The sequence below is a fragment of the Anomaloglossus baeobatrachus genome, chromosome 9 (genome assembly GCF_048569485.1).
Source record: "Anomaloglossus baeobatrachus isolate aAnoBae1 chromosome 9, aAnoBae1.hap1, whole genome shotgun sequence".
Taxonomy (NCBI): domain Eukaryota; kingdom Metazoa; phylum Chordata; class Amphibia; order Anura; family Aromobatidae; genus Anomaloglossus; species Anomaloglossus baeobatrachus.
In genome coordinates this window covers 39,646,803-39,663,132 of record NC_134361.1, presented here as the reverse complement: position 1 = coordinate 39,663,132, position 16,330 = coordinate 39,646,803, and positions in this window count along the sequence as shown.

The following is a 16,330-nucleotide window of genomic DNA, read 5'->3' as shown; positions in this document are numbered from 1 at the left end:
AACATCCTGTTACCTTAAATTATATAAAACACACACATTATAATGATGCCAAATGTCGATTTTGATCCAAAAAGGAAAGATTCGCAGATAACAACTTACCACAAAAAAGGTATACAAGGAGTGAGGTCGGAAATTCCACCGAACAAACTAACGTAAGAAAAATTAGGAGTAATGCACTATAAAACACTGTGCATGACGCCAAGGATGAATGTTCACACATCATGACTACAGCGCCGTCTTTTATAACAGTAATAACCTATCACAACGCATCTGCTACAACCAATCCGATTAGATTAGGCGTGATTATTTAAAACCACAAATACGCCCTGAACGTTTACTGACGTCACAAACAACTACGAGGATGGCCGATTACACGGTGTCACACTTTGCAATGTGTCGTTCATTAAGACTAAACTGACCGATTTTATGGAATTAAACGATGTGTACACGATGGCCGAATTTCAAACGATTAGGCATCGGTTGGACTCGCAAGGAGCTGTCACATGAGGAGATGTCGTTACGAATGACGGAAGTGCGTCACAAAATCCGTGACCCCAACGATGCATCGCACAATAGATCGACTCGTGTAAAGCAGCCTTTAGACCAGTGCAAAGCAGATTGTTGCTCGTCTTTGATGCAGGTCTTTTCTCTCCATATTTGAACTTTAGAAGTCAAGATTAAACACAGAACCCAGCTCCTTATCCCTACTCCTGAAAAAGAAAACGACTGTAAGATTAGGTTTATCACCACCTTTAATAATGATTCTGGGCAAGTTAGATCCATTCTCCGCAAACATTGGCCAATTCTTCTAATGGATGAAGACAGTTCAATTGGACCTCATCCACTTATAACTTTCAAAAATAGAATGTCGCTTGGCTAAACTAGTGCTCAGCCGTTTTATTCCACCAAAACATACTGTTGAGGAGAGCCATTAATCAAATAGTTGATTAACCTCTTGACAAGGGATTGTGGGAAATGTGTTAATTTGCCTTACATGACCCAGGTTTTCAGGTATAACTAAGATGGCCACCGATGACATCAGAGACCCTACCATCAGCATGGATCCACCAGATGACGTCCCTCCCATCAGCATCACCATGGATCCATCCAATGACGTAATAGACCTGCCTACGAGGACGCCCACCAATCAGCTCATGGACTAACACATTGTTCGACCCACTGACCAATGGACATATCCAAGTATGCTCACTGTAGAGCCGACCATGCCCCTTTCCTAGGTTATATAAAGGCATGGTGTTGAATAAGTCAGGCAGTTATGAGCCACCTCTGACCGAGGAAAGATGAATATCCGACTGTGTGTCTGATGTCATTTTTCAAGCATGCACTCGATCCACACCAATTAGACCAGGCAGTAGGCAACAAGTGATCTCTGATTAAGAGTTCACCCTAACAATACAATGTGGTTAACATCCAAAATCAAGAGCTCCTTGAGCTGTAGAGGTTGTGTGGCATGTCCGGTCATTGAAACAGGAAGAAGTTTTACTAGGGCAGTGAAAAATTCTTCATTCGATCATTTATAAACTGTCCTACCAGAGATGTTTGCTACAAGGGCATCCGTCATTGTGGCCTGGAATGTATAGGAATGATCACCCATGAGTTTAGGAGAAGGTTCATGGAACATCTCAGGAACGTTATCAACAAGAAAAATACCCAACTGGTTAGACATATGCATAATGTACATGGAGGGGTCAACTCTGGAATAAAATTAATAGAGATAGACAAGATCGACTAATCACCAGGAGGAGAAAATTGGGACAAACATTTTACCATGTGAGACGAGATAGATATTCCATCTCAAAACACAAACACCCAGTGGCCTGAATGAAGAATTGACATTCGCTGCTTTCTTTAAGAGTGTAGGGCATAATAGGGTCATCTAGATAGGGAGAGTTTTCGTGGAATGGGGGCTCCACAAATTTACTTCTTTCTCTACCAAAGTTGTTATAAAAATTCTCAGTTCTGAGGTAAAATCTTTCCCATTATTGAGACAGGAAATGGCAGTTGGTGCTGATGAGATTCTATGATGATGGGAGGAGGGCGGAGCTAGAGGAAGAGGGAGGAGTTAAAGGCAGAGATCTACATAGAATCTCATCAACACCAACCGCCATCTCCTATCTCATTAATTGGAAGGTCTTTACTGAATACAGATTTTACTTAAAGTGAACCTGTCAGGTCCTGTGTGCACCCAGAACCACGAGCAGTTCTGGGTGCATATTGCTAATCCCTGCCTAACCGTCCCTGTATCTAGTAACATAGATAAAGTGATCTTTAGGAAAAGTATTTCTAAAGTTCTTTTACCATATGCTAATGAGCACAGGGACTAGCCCCCTGGGCGTTAGTTCCCCGGTCAGTCACCCCTCATTAGCATTTTAGTACGCCCCTGTAGTCCTGGGGGAGGAGTCTAATAGTAGGAGTAGCCCTGGGGGAGCGGAGTATAATAGTAGGAGTAGCCCTGGGGGAGAGGAGTATAATAGAAGGAGTAGTCCTGGGGGAGAGGAGTATAATAGGAGGAGTAGTCCTGGGGGGAGGTGTCTAATAGGTGGAGTAGTCCTGGGGGGAGGTGTCTATTAGGTGGAGTAGTCCTGGGGGAGGTGTATAGGTGCCCAATGTGTGTGGGGGGCATGGCTGAGCGGGCAGAGTGTGTGGGGGGCGTGGCCGAGCAGGCAGAGTGGGTGTCTATTAGGTGGAATAGTCCTGGGGGGAGGTGTATAGGTGCCCAATGTGTGGGGGGGCGTGGCCGAGCTGGCAGAGTGTGTGGGGGGCATGGCCGAGCGGGCAGAGTGTGTAGTGGGCGTGGCCGAGCGGGCAGAGTGTGTGGCGGGCGTGGCCGAGCGGGCAGAGTGTGGGGGTGTGGCCGAGCGGGCAGAGTGGGTATCTATTAGGTGGATTAGTCCTGAAGGGAGGTGTATAGGTGCCCAATGTGTGTGTGAGGCGTGGCTGAGCGGGAAAAGTGTGTGGGGGGCGTGTCCAAGTGGGCAGAGTGTGTGGGGGTGTGGCCGAGCAGGCAGAGTGTGTGGAGGGCGTGGCCGAGCGGGCACAGTGGGTGTCTATTAGGTGGAGTAGTCATGGGGGGAGGTGTATAGGTGTCCAATGTGTGTGGGGGCGTGGCCGAGCAGGCATAGTGTGTGTGGGGGCGTGGCCGAGCGGGCAGAGTGTGTGGGTGGCATGGCTGAGCGGGCAGAGTGTGTGGGGGGCGTGGCCGAGCGAGCAGAGTGTGGGGGGCATGGCCGAGCGGGCAGAGTGTGTGGGAGCGTGGCTGAGCGGGCAAAGTGTGTGGGGGCGTGTCCAAGTGGGCAGAGTGTGTGGGGGTGTGGCCGAGTGGGCAGAGTGTGTGGGGGTGTGGCCAAGCGGGCAGAGTGTGTGGGGGCATGGCCGAGCGGGCAAAGTGTGTGGGGGGCATAGCCGAACGGGCAACTATGCAAAGCAGTTTCCATAGTTACCCAATGTGTATCATGGTTACCATCGGGACACGTGTGTCAGGAGTCGGGGTAAGCTGGTAAGCATGGTACAGTACACATCAGGTAACTATTCAAAGCGACAGTGCTGGTTCACTTTTTGTTTGTTGGTCTCCAGCTGTGCAGCACGCATCGGCGTGTTTGACAGCGGGAGACCAAGGATCTGAATGGGCAGGGAGCCGGCATACGCTGGTAATCATGGTACACAATCGGGTAATTAGGCAAAGTGGTTTCCATGGTTACGCGATGTGTACCATGGTTAGCAGCGTATGCCGGCAACCCCAGCAACGCGAGGGTATGTCTCGGCTGGGTTGCCGGTGTGGGCTCCCGGGGGTGCAGCACTCACCTGGAAGTCGGGGCTCCGTGTGGGTTCGGGAATGCGTGCGGGGGGTGGGGCCAGGTCGAGCGTCTAATGCGTGAGGGGGTGGGGCCTGGCCAAGCGGCCAATGCATGTGAGGGGAGGGGCCTGGCCGAACGGCCAATCCGTGCGGGGGGCAGGGCCAGGCCGAGCCTAGCGGCCAATGCGATGGTTGTCACTGTAATGACGTCATTTTGGTGACAGACAGACAGACAGACAGAATAAGGCAATAATATATGTAGATTGGTGTCTGTCTCACGCCTCCTTTTTTGGGACAAATTTGACAGCACTTTAAAAGGTCAGCTAAAATGTGCCCGTTGGGATGTTGACCTTGCCCTTCTCCTCCTCCACCAGCACCACCGGCTCCAGTGGCCCTTTAACCCCTTCAGCCCCGGGGCACTTTCCGTTTTTGCGTTTTTGTTTTTTGCTCCCCTTCTTCCGAGAGCCGTAACTTTTTTATTTTTCCGTCAATCTTGCCATATGAGGGCTTGTTTTTTGCGGGACAAGTTGTACTTTTAAATGAAACCATAAGTTTTACCATATGGTGTACTGGAAAGCAGCAAAAAAATTCCAAGTGTGGAAAAATTGCAAAAAAAGTGTGATGGCACAATAGTTTTTGGGATGTTTTATTCACGGTGTTCACTATATGGTAAAACTGATGTGTGGGTATGATACCTGAGGTCGGTGCGAGTTTGTAGACACCAAACATGTATAGGTTTACTTGTATCTAAGGGGTTAAAAAAAATTCACAAGTTTGTCCAATAAAAGTGGCGCACGTTTTGCGCCATATTCCGAAACACGTAGCGTTCTTATTTATTGGGATCTATGGCTCAGTGATGGCTTATTTTTTGCGTCTCGAGCTGATGTTTCTAATGGTAGCATTTTTGCGCAGATGCTACGTTTTGATCGCCTGTTATTACATTTTGCGTAAAACTTGCGGCGACCAAAAAACGTAATTTAGGCGTTTGGAATTTTTTTGCCACTACGCCGTTTACCAATCAGATTAATTGATTTTATATTTTGATAGATCGGGCATTTCTGAACGCGGCGATACCAAATATGTGTATATTTATTTATTTTTTAACCCTTTAATTTTCAATGGGGGGAAAGGGGGGTGATTTGAACTTTTAGGTTTTTTGTTTTTTTTTTAATTTTTTAAAACTTTTTTTTTACTTTTTTTATTTTATTTTACTAGTCCCCCTAGGGGGCTATAGTGATCAGCAATCCGATTGCTGATCGCTATCTGCTGATTACAGCTATACCGCTGTAAACAGCAGAAATAGTCACTTTCTTTCTTCCTCTGCTCCGTGCCGAGGAAGAATGAAAGTGAAACTTCGTAGCACCAGGCGTCATCACATGACCCTGTGCTACGATGGCAACCACCGAACGTCACGTGATCACTCACGTGACGTCCGGAGGGGGCGGCGGTAAGTAAAAAAGATGGCCGCGCGCATATAGATCTCGCTGCCAGACTTTGGCAGCGAGATCTAAGGGGTTAATGTTCCGGGTGGAATGCGATTCCACTCGGAACATGTAGGCACACATGTCAGCTGTTGAAAACAGCTGATATGTGTGCCGATCCACGCCGCCTGCCCGCGGCAGGGGGCGGGGCTTACCGGGACACGATCCATGACGGATATATCCGTCCATGGTCGTGAAGGGGTTAAGGGCCACTGGCTGTCCTCAAATCTCAGACTTCTTAGGGCTCTCAGGTGGGCCCTGTAACATACATTGGGGAGGGATGGCAGTCATTAGTAGTTTTCTGCGTCCCCTATATCATTAGTGTGAAAGTTGGAATACGTACTCCATAACACTTTACAGTGCTATTGCCAATGTGGCCATTTGGGTGTTGGCCTTGCCCTCCTCCTCCTCCTCCTCCTCCACCACCAGCTTCAACACCACCGGCCCTATATTCAAATTCTATTCAAATGATTCAGAAATGTATGTTTTATAGACAAACGAATGCCACGCTGGGACATCGAAGCTGATGTCGTTGATGATGATTGCATCTGACCAAAAGCAGGTTGAGTGCAGGAGGCATCATCGCCTGCTGCCTAGACCGCAGTTTGTGAAGCATGCAGCACCGTGGAAGTGGCAGTTGTTTCACTCTGGAACTCAGGCTTTATTCCAATGATTTCAAAAAATTCAGTTTCCCCAGGGGGGAATGCTTCAAAGACCATGTAGCACAGCATCAAAAGCTGTACCAACAGCAACCAACAGCTTTTTTTAAAAAAAAAAAAAAAAATTGGTAGGATAAGCAATAGGGCATAACATGCCAAGACGTTTAATACATTCAGTTCCCCTAGGGTATAGTGGTTCAGACACCATGTAGCAAAGCAACAAAAGGTACTCCCAACAGCTCCCAACACCTTATTTAAAAAAAAAGTGGTAGGATAAGCAACAGGGCTTAACATGCCAAGGAGTTTAATACATTCAGTGTCCCCAGGGGATAATGGTTCAGACACTATGGAGCACTGCATCAGTAGGTACTCCCAACAGCTTTTTTTAAAAACAATTGGTAGGATAAGCAACAGGGCATAACATGCCAAGGAGTTTAATACATTCAGTTCCCCCTAGGGTGTAGTGGTTCAGACACCATGTAGCTAAGCATCACAAGGTACTCCCAACAGCTCCCAAGAGCTTTTTTTTTTTTTTTTTTAAAAATGGTAGGATAAGAAACAGGGCATACTCTGGGGCAATCCATCTATGGTTCATTTTGATCATCGTCAAACTGTCTGCACTTTCCTTGGAAAGTCGTGTGCGACTATCTGTTATTATTCACCCCGCTGAAAACAGGCTCAGACAACACACTCGCAGCAGGAACAAGGAAAAAAGAACTGGAGCTTACAAGGCTGTTCGTATAAAATATCAAAAAGCTTTATTATAAATTTCTTTATTTTAAAAATTGGTTTCAATCATTATAGAAAATATACATATATGGTGCTAGTAGAGGACAAGGTGAATTACCACATATAAGTGGGGGAGCAAAGGTGATAGACACCCCAAGTAGGGGATAGTTACTAGCAGGGACAAAGGGTCATGAGTAGTCATAAGTAGCTGGCTAATAAGTATGGGGCCTCTGTCCTGACAGGATACATAAAGTGTATAGCCAAATCGGCATAAGTTCCTTTGGACAGGGCAGAGGTTCCAAAAATCAAACTAATCATGGGAGAGAGATCAAAAAATGACCAGCTAACAGATATGGCGTCTCTGTCCTGACAGGGCACATGAAAATGTATAGCCAAATCGGCATAGGTCCATTAGACAGGGCAGAGGCCACCCAATAACAGACTAGTCATACGAAAAAGACCCTAAAAACCCATAACTTACACATAGTCAAGAGGGTGATCACCAGAGCGTCCCACAACAGTAAAAGGAGCCTTCCTACGCGCGTTTCGCACGGATTACGTCTGCTGGCTTCATCAGGGAAGGTGTACGGCAATTGCCGTTCAAGGACCTTAAATAGGAAGTCACATGACTTCATTGGGCAGACCAGGACCTAGAAAATGTGTCCCAGCCAATCGGATCCCCGCTGACGCACACGCGCACCGCGCGCCCCGCATCACACGCCCCACAGCCGTCCAATGGGAGAGGGAGCCCGGAGCACAGCAACTACGTGCTCCCAGGCCACCCCCACCCAACAAGGACGGCCAAGGGGCGGGCAAGGCAGGCGAGCGGCGCGCACGGGGCACGGAGATCAGAGGGCGGGACACAGCTCCCAGCTAGAGCCCGTCAATCAGCCAGTCGGGTTGCCATGACGGCGCGCACCCAACGCGCGGCGAAAGTCCACACCAAGTCCCCGGCAGTCCAGCGAGGGGGGACGCGGCGGGCCCCCGGGCCCAGGGGTCCACAGCATCCCCCCCACACCCAGAAAGACGCCGGGCAGGCAGTGGGGACAAATCACCGCGCGATGGGAGCGCGCACAGCAGCCAGAAGGCGGGACAGGCTAATAGCTGGAAATGGAAAATGTGGAGAATAAATAAGTATCCATGCTATCCCATAGATAAGACTACAATAGATAACAATGGCATCAGTCATAATACATAAAAACAAAGGAACAAGGGAATTATTATGAGGAAATCTTCTTAAAGTGACAGTACGTCCATATCATAGGGGAATCATATGCGAACAATTTTCCAAAATCGATGTCAGGTCCAAGTCCGACATGCACACCACAATGGATTATTACTGTGACAAGGTCCTATGAAGGCAAGAGAATTTAAATTAGGAACACTGAAAATTAATAATGGGGACAAAAGAAACCAAATAAAAAATTATAGTTAAAAAATACCCTAAATTAAAAAGGAAAGGAATGGTGCAGTACATGACAGGAATTCCTCATAGAAACGGGGCAAAATTTAGAGCCTCATTAAGGCCCTTTGGTGTTGCTGTGTCCAAAATGGTGATCCATTTTAGTTCACGGGCCAAAAGTTTTTTAATTTTTTATTTGGTTTCTTTTGTCCCCATTATTAATTTTCAGTGTTCCTAATTTAAATTCTCTTGCCTTCATAGGACCTTGTCACAGTAATAATCCATTGTGGTGTGCATGTCGGACTTGGACCTGACATCGATTTTGGAAAATTGTTCGCATATGATTCCCCTATGATATGGACGTACTGTCACTTTAAGAAGATTTCCTCATAATAATTCCCTTGTTCCTTTGTTTTTATGTATTATGACTGATGCCATTGTTATCTATTGTAGTCTTATCTATGGGATAGCATGGATACTTATTTATTGTCCACATTTTCCATTTCCAGCTATTAGCCTGTCCCGCCCTCTGGCTGTTGTGCGCGCTCCCATCGCGCGGTGATTTGTCCCCACTGCCTGCCCGGCGTCTTTCTGGGTGTGGGGGGGATGCTGTGGACCCCTGGGCCCGGGGGCCCGCCGCGTCCCCCCTCGCTGGACTGCCGGGGACTTGGTGTGGACTTTCGCCGCGCGTTGGGTGCGCGCCGTCATGGCAACCCGACTGGCTGATTGACGGGCTCTAGCTGGGAGCTGTGTCCCGCCCTCTGATCTCCGTGCCCCGTGCGCGCCGCTCGCCTGCCTTGCCCGCCCCTTGGCCGTCCTTGTTGGGTGGGGGTGGCCTGGGAGCACGTAGTTGCTGTGCTCCGGGCTCCCTCTCCCATTGGACGGCTGTGGGGCGTGTGATGCGGGGCGCGCGGTGCGCGTGTGCGTCAGCGGGGATCCGATTGGCTGGGACACATTTTCTAGGTCCTGGTCTGCCCAATGAAGTCATGTGACTTCCTATTTAAGGTCCTTGAACGGCAATTGCCGTACACCTTCCCTGATGAAGCCAGCAGACGTAATCCGTGCGAAACGCGCGTAGGAAGGCTCCTTTTACTGTTGTAGGACGCTCTGGTGATCACCCTCTTGACTATGTGTAAGTTATGGGTTTTTAGGGTCTTTTTCGTATGACTAGTCTGTTATTGGGTGGCCTCTGCCCTGTCTAATGGACCTATGCCGATTTGGCTATACATTTTCATGTGCCCTGTCAGGACAGAGACGCCATATCTGTTAGCTGGTCATTTTTTGATCTCTCTCCCATGATTAGTTTGATTTTTGGAACCTCTGCCCTGTCCAAAGGAACTTATGCCGATTTGGCTATACACTTTATGTATCCTGTCAGGACAGAGGCCCCATACTTATTAGCCAGCTACTTATGACTACTCATGACCCTTTGTCCCTGCTAGTAACTATCCCCTACTTGGGGTGTCTATCACCTTTGCTCCCCCACTTATATGTGGTAATTCACCTTGTCCTCTACTAGCACCATATATGTATATTTTCTATAATGATTGAAACCAATTTTTAAAATAAAGAAATTTATAATAAAGCTTTTTGATATTTTATACGAACAGCCTTGTAAGCTCCAGTTCTTTTTTCCTTGTTCATGTGCCCTATGGAGTGGCGTTGATTCTGATGCGAGATGTGCCTTGGTTCAATGATTTTGTGTCTTACACTCGCAGCAGGGCAAGCTAGCACTTCCAAAGCGTATAACGCAAGGTCTGGCCAAGTGTTGAGCTTGGAAACCCAATAGTTAAAGGGAACAGTAGACTCGGAAAGCACGCTGATACGGTCACCTACATAGTCCCTCACCATCTTACTTAACTGTTCCCTCCTTGTCATCGTTCCCCCAACCCGTATCTGATTCGCAGTTGACAGTTTGTGGAAAATGGACCAGTTTTGGCACATTAGTCCCCCGCCTGTGTTGCTCCTACTATGCTTAGCCATCTCTTGTAATCCTGTTGCGTGAGATGACACACTACCTCTGACGCCAACATGATCTGAGGTTAATCATTTCATCAACTGCTCCACTACAGCCCTCTTGAATGTTTTCGTAGTACAATCCTTTTTGCCTCCACAAGTAGAGAAGCAAATTTGTCTTTGTAGCGTGGGACAAGGAAGGTACATAACCAGTATTTGTTGTCTGCCAAAATGTGGACTAGCCGACAGTCATAAGAAAAGCAGTGTGACATGAACTGTGCCATGTGTCCCAGACTCCGAACTGGAAACCTTTGTGTGTCACTGCTAAGAATACATTCTCTCTCCCTAAACCTCCTCTCCTCCTCAGTCTCTCTCTCCTCCTGCTGCTCCTCAGGCCATCCATGCTGGACAGCCTTGAACCTTGCGTTGTCAGTCCCTTGGTTACCAACTTCAAAGCATTCCTATTCTTCATCATCCTCCTCATCCTCATCATGCTGAGCAAAGGTGGCCTGAGCTTGTTGGCCGAGGTTGTGTGGATTACTAGCTACCATTGTGAAGTCTGGATCCACAGACAACTCGGGTGCATGAACACTTTGGTTAGTCAGACCATACAGAGAGCGATTCAATAAACAAATCAGTGGAATGGTAATGCTGATAACAGCATCCTCACTGCTCACAATGTTGGTACAGTAATCAAAACTCTCTAAGACCTGACAAATGTCTGCAATCCACACCCACTCGGCAGTACTTATGTCTGGCAGCTGCGTTTGACGGGCATGTTCCAGCTGGAATTAGCATACTGCCCTCTGCTACACATGGATCCTGGCCAACATATGATAGGTTGAATTCCATCTTGTAGGGCGGTACTATATTAGTCTGTGACGAGGCAAGCGCTGCTGCAGCACTGCCAGGCCAGCAAAAGAGGGAGATGACTTGCGGAGATGTACGCTAATACGTCGTACCTTGGTAAGTAGGTCTGGTATCCCAGGGTATTTCTTCAGAAAGTGCTGAACTACTAAATTTACAACGTGGGCCATACAAGGATCATGTACAAGCTTTCCAAGCTTTAAAGCCGCCACCAGATTATGACCATTATTGCACACTACCATCCCTGGACGGAGGTCCAACGGCTCAAGCAACTCATCTGTCTGCTTAGTTATTTTTTTTTTAAAAGCTGAGGTGTCGTGTGCGATTTGTTACCAATACAGATGAGCTTCAGTAGAGCGTGTTGCCGCTTAGCCGAGGCAGTGCTGCAGAGATTCAAGCTGGGTAATGATGTCAACGGTTGGACATTGGTGGATGTTGAAGAGGATGCACAGAAGCCAGATGAAGAGTAGGAGGAGGAGGGAGTTGTTTCTGTGTAGGAAGCTACTGAAACTGTGATTGAAGTGGGCCCTGCTATTCTGGGTGTGGGAACTATATGGGATGTTGCCGGCCCAAACTCTGTACCAGCCGCCACCAGGTTCACCCAGTGTGCTGTAAGTGAGATGTAGCGTCCTTGTCCACTTCCGCTTGTCCACGTGTCTGTGGTAAAGTGGACCTTCCCTGTTATGGCGTTGGTGAGAGCTTGTTTGATGTTTACAGACACGTGATTGTGGAGAGTGGGGATGGCACAACGAGAAAAATAATGGTGGCTAGGCACAGAGTACCGATGTTATAACACCGCCAAAAGGTCGCGGAAAGCCTCTGTTCCCACAAGCCGATATGGCAACATCCCAAGGGCTATCAATCGTGCAATGTGTGCAGTAATGGTTTCTTCCCTTGGATGTGTAACAGGGTATTTTCGCTTCTTTTCGACGGTCTGTGGTACAACTGAACGGAACGCTGGGACATCAAAGCTGATGTCGTTGATGATTGAGTTTGGCCAACATCAAGTTGGGAGAAGGAGGCATCAGTGCCAGCATCTTGCACAACAGTTTGGGAAGCAGGCAGCCCAGGGGAAGTGGCAGAATTTTGAGTCTGGAAATCGTGTTTTTCACCTACAGCTGTCAACCACCTAGTGGTGTGCGTAGCTAACATATGGTTTCTCATGCTGGAGGGGCCCAAGCTGGAAGTATTTTTGCCTCTGCTAAGCTTGGTCTAACAGATGTGACAAATGGCAACCGTTTGGTCCGAAGGACTCTTGGAAAAAAAACTCTCACACAATCGCACCACGGACCCTTGGACTCTGAGATGGCTGAGGTGTTGCATGGACCCTTGGACTATGAGATGGCACAGGTGGTGCACGGACCCTTGGACTCTGAGATACCACAGGTGGTGGTGTCATGTGCACAGTTGATTGACCTCTGGCAGTGGTCGAAACCCTATGTCTTACAGCCTTTTTACGGACTATGGGCACATGCTCCTCTGCACTGCTGCTCTCGCAATCCATGCCACCTGTCCATGTTGGATCAGTCACCTCATCATCGACCAGGTCGTCTTCAAATTCCTGATGGTCAATATCTTCAGGAATGGAGGTTTCAGGCTGACCTGAGGGCAACTATGTCTCATCATCCTCCAACACTTCCACCTGATTGCCCAGAATGTCACGGCCAACAACATGGCTTTCTTGTGGCCTTGGGTGCTCAAAGATCTGTGCATCACTGCACACCACAGCCTCACCTGCGTTGGTGGTGTTGTGCGGTGAGAGGCAAGAAAGGTCAAAGGGTCCCTTAAACAGTTCCTCAGAGTAACCTGCTTTGGTGTCATATGTTTCCTTAAAATACTGATGTTGTGAGGAAGGATGACCAGGCTGAGGATTCGATGGGCCAGCCTCTGGGCTACTCAAGTCTGTCTGTGTGGACCCTTGCGATTTGCTACTCAACAAGTTACTGGAGGCATTTTCTGCTAGCCAACTCGTTACCTGTTCGCATTGTTCAGGGCGCAAGAGTGCTTTCCCATGTGGACAAGAAAATTGGGATAGGAAGGCAGAGGTAGATAAAGCAGGAACCTTTTTCTTTGGCTTGATCACACTGCTTCGGCGACCACCACTGTCACTACCACCTCGTCCATGGCCCTTAGCCCCTCTTTTTCCCATTTTTTTCGTTTGATTATTGAAGATGAATACTTTAACGTGACCTTTTCTACAGGCAGTGGAACTACACTTATGCCAGGTTGTTAAACTTGTGTTAATAGTTTCTCACGATAGCTGTTTCTGTAAGTCTAAAAACCAAAAGGTACCTTTATTGGACAAACTACCACTTGGAGAAGTCGACAAAGATGTTGTGAATGTCTTTCAGCCTCAAAAGAAAACAGGGCTTGATAACACTTTTATTTTAGTATTGGTTTTTGGCACTCAGACTGTGTTTTAGTAAGAGCAAGCCACTATGTAGGTTCTGTAAGATATGAAGCCCCCAAAATTACACTAGGTGGCTGATAGGAAGGTACTGGCCTTGAGGCAGAAGTTGTGCCCCTGACACCAAGTATTAATACAAATTGGGTAACACTAAAGGACGCTTTACACGCAACGACATTGCTAACGCGATGTCGTTGGGGTCACGGAATTCGTGACGCACATCCGGCCTCGTTAGCGACGTCGTTGCATGTGACACGAGCGACCGCTAACGAGCAAAAATACTCACCTTATCGTTGCTCATTGACACGCTCCTCCATTCCCAAATATTGTTGCTGCTGCAGGTAAGATGTTGTTCGTCATTCCTGCGGCAGCACACATCACTATGTGTGACACCGCAGGAACGAGGACCCTCACCTTACCTGCGTCCGCCTGCAATGAGGAAGGAGGTGGGCGGGATGTTCGTCCCGCTCATCTCCGCCCCTCTGCTTCTATTGGGCGCCCGCTTAGTGACATCGCTGTGACGCCGAACGAACCACCCCCTTAGAAAGGAGGCGGTTCGCCGGCAACAGCGACGTCACTAGGCAGGTAAGTACGTGTGACGGGTTCGAGCGATGTTGTGCGGCTGTGCGTCACGGGCAGTGATTTGCCCGTAACGCACAACCCACGGGGGCAGGTACGCACGCTAGCGATCTCGCTAGCGAGATCACAGCGTGTAAAGCGGCCTTAAGACTGTGTGTTAGTTGCGTCAAGCCACTATGTAGGTTCTGTAAGATATGAAGCCCCGAAAAGTATGCTAGGTTGCTTGTAGGAAGGTACTGGCCTTGAGGCAAAAGTTGTGCCACTGACACCTAGTATTAATAAAAATTTGGTAACACAGACTGTGAATTGAGATGGTGACTTACAGACACTACACTACACCTGAACCCGTTGTTTTTACAATTTTGGGACCTTTTTTTGCAAGTTGTAATACCTATTGCTAGTATAACAGACACAAGGGATGTAGCAGTGCTGAGATTGTTGATTATTAGAAGCAGATGTCAGGACAGCTTTTAATCTCTCCCTGTCTGTGAATAAGCTGTCCCTATATCACACACTGCAGTAACAGATCGTATGCAGCACTAATAAGAGGATTTTTTTTTTTGCAGCAGCAGTTCTATGAATTATACAGCTGCTAGCACACAGTGACACTGTCTTCAGTCCTTATAACGACTATTTTGGATTCTGCAGCAGGAACACTATCTCATAGAACAAACTGCACTGTCCCTATACCTGTTTCTATGATTTACACAGTCGCTAACTGCTAATGCTAAATAGCTTCAGCCCTTGGAAGGACTAGTATTAGTTGGTTGGAAAACCGCTGTACCGCACACAGACCAGTCTCGCTACACCGGCAGCTCAGGAATGTCACATGTCGCGGGCGGAGGGCACGCGCTCGCTATGCTCGGGTCCGGGGCTTCTGCTGCTGCTGCTGCTCGGTGGCTCGAGCGGTGGACCGGACCCGGGGATTCGAGCAGCGCTCCTCACCCGTGAGTGAAATGGGGATGGAGATTGTTCGTGACACCACCCACGGGTCGTGGTGATAATGACACCACCGCTGCTGGTAACGGGGATCCCTGGAGAGATGGTAGGGTGCAGCTGAGATGTGGTCCCCTCCGTGGGCAGGGGTTGGTGATCTCGGGGCCCGATGGTGATACGGGGAGGATGGATGGCTGGGGTGCAGGGACTGCGCGGCGCGGTGCTGGACAGCACTGGTGTACTCACACAGACAATCACTGACAGAGTCGTAGGTAAACCAAAACGGTCAGATAGACGGGTCCCGCAGCTGGCTGCAGTGTTGTTGTGCTCTCCCAGACGGCTGATGGTGGCTGTCTTTCCTGCACCTTTGAGAATGTTCTTGACTCCTGTGGTTGCCCACCGGTAGTCCGCTCCCCGGCGTATAGGTGCCGTAGGAGCCCGTTTTGCCCGCAGGCGCTGGCCCTTGGATCTCTAGCCTGTGGCGGTGGCTGTATATCCTCTCTGGGTGGACGGTTGCCTTCAATCGGGACTTAGTAGTTGAGAAACACCTGGGGTTCCTGTCACATTTGGATTTGACTATTGACGGCGGCTCCAAGCCTGGTCGGGGTCCGATGGCCCTGCCTGTGTGCTTAGCTTCACTCCGTTCCCCGGTCCGGTACCGACGGGCCGACGCCCAACCCCAGTCCTTACGGCTCTGCGGAGTTCCACCAACTCCTGCAGACGGCCACCACCGTTTGCCAACCTTGCTGTCAGTGTCTGGGCTCCAACCCAGACACCTCAAATGTTCACGCCTCTCACTTTCACCTCCAAGACTGAACTGTCACTTTTCCTGCCTCCAGGCCTGTGAACTCCTCGGTGGGTGGGGCCAACCGCCTGGCTCCGCCCCACCTGGTGTGGACATCAGACTTTGGAGGGAGGCAACAAGGGTTTTTGGTTTGGCTGGTGTGACTGCCTAGGGTGGGGGTGTGTGTGTTGCTATGTATGTGACTACCTGGCTAGTCCAGGGCGTCACACACACAAAGTGACGGCTGCTTTATATAGCCCCTATGACGCTGTGCGGCCAAGCCAATCACAGTAACACCACAACAAAGATGGCTGCAGCACTACTGTGAGGGCAAGCAACGTCAGATGTATTCATTGGCTGGAAAAAGTCACCAGGAAGTCCAGAAATGAAAATGAAAGTATTGGAGCGAATATCATATTAGCCGTCAGATAGAGAATACCTCAAATACCCCATTATCCGTCTGATACTGAACAGTGGCGAATACATTCGCTCATCCCTAGTAACTACTAAACAATAGGGTGAGAGATAGTTAAGTATTAGGACTAGCCCACAATGGGAGGAGTTAGTTGATAAGGTAAAAGACGGTTCCTTCTAGAAAGTTAGGGAAGACCTAGTGTGCGATAGGTACGGACGAATATTCTGTAGGTCATGAAAGTCGCATGCAGTGGGTGATATAAGCAATACTTTTAGAGGAGAATCTCTGTTAGTATGATGCT